This window comes from Micropterus dolomieu, unplaced genomic scaffold (assembly GCF_021292245.1).
Source record: "Micropterus dolomieu isolate WLL.071019.BEF.003 ecotype Adirondacks unplaced genomic scaffold, ASM2129224v1 contig_2661, whole genome shotgun sequence".
NCBI classification, from domain to species: Eukaryota; Metazoa; Chordata; class Actinopteri; order Centrarchiformes; family Centrarchidae; genus Micropterus; species Micropterus dolomieu.
In genome coordinates this window covers 1-901 of record NW_025731651.1, presented here as the reverse complement: position 1 = coordinate 901, position 901 = coordinate 1, and the positions used below count along the sequence as shown (strand labels likewise).

The following is a 901-nucleotide window of genomic DNA, read 5'->3' as shown; positions in this document are numbered from 1 at the left end:
TCATTATAACCCAAGTGACTTGAGAGTTGACATGGACTCTAGCTCAGAGACTTGACTGGTTTCCATACTTATGACATGCTCAGTTTAAATACCTCCAAACTTTGTGGTACTCACCTCGTTACTGATGCTAAGCTATGATTGGATTATCACTGTTCAGGGAGGGGTTTAACAAACAGTTAAACTGTGTTATCTCTTCTTCCAGACTCCAGTGTAAAGTTCAATGTAGATTTATTGTTGTTTTACCTATACTGTAACCTGTTACCTCCATACCATACAATAGATCTCATTTGGTTAATTGTATTATATATATACTTACGACATGACACTACCCTATGCTAAGTAGCATATTATTGAAACGATAGGATAGTTTTTTATTTTACATGTTGAACCATGTCATTAAACACATTACAGGACCGCTGTGAGCCTGGTTTGAACCTGCGCGGGGAAACCCCATTGGATTTCGAGTCCAACGCCTTAACCACTCGGCCATCACAGCCACCAATATTAGGTTAAACTTCAGACTGCAGGCCAAAGTGACCCATATTCGACTTTTTTGCAGATTATACTCGCCCGTTTGAGTCCAGCCCAAAGGTGCCATCGAGCAAGAGCTGCACAATGGCTGCCCACGGCTCCTAGTTAGGATCGGTTATATCCCGTGTACTGTGTAAAAATGTGTGATAATAACTCAACTTTATGCTAACTATTGGCCTTGGAAGTAACAGTAGGTTACTTTCGCAGGTTGTAAGCTAGTTAGCTGGACATGCTAAAGTTAGCAGCAGATAAACATGCAGTTTAATCCATTCCTTAGACTTCTGATCTTGTGTTTTTGGTTTTGGAACGACCAAAGAAGTCACTACCCTCCAAACTCTTTGTATGTACTTTGTGGGAACTTCTCCGTACT

At 40.7% G+C, this 901-nt stretch overlaps 1 non-coding gene across 1 annotated transcript; it reads right to left on the bottom strand.

Annotated features, from left to right (window-relative positions):
• Positions 1–414: 414 nt before the first annotated feature.
• Positions 415–496, bottom strand: trnas-cga. Its single transcript has one exon. It is a non-coding gene; the product is annotated as a tRNA-Ser (tRNA).
• Positions 497–901: the final 405 nt, after the last annotated feature.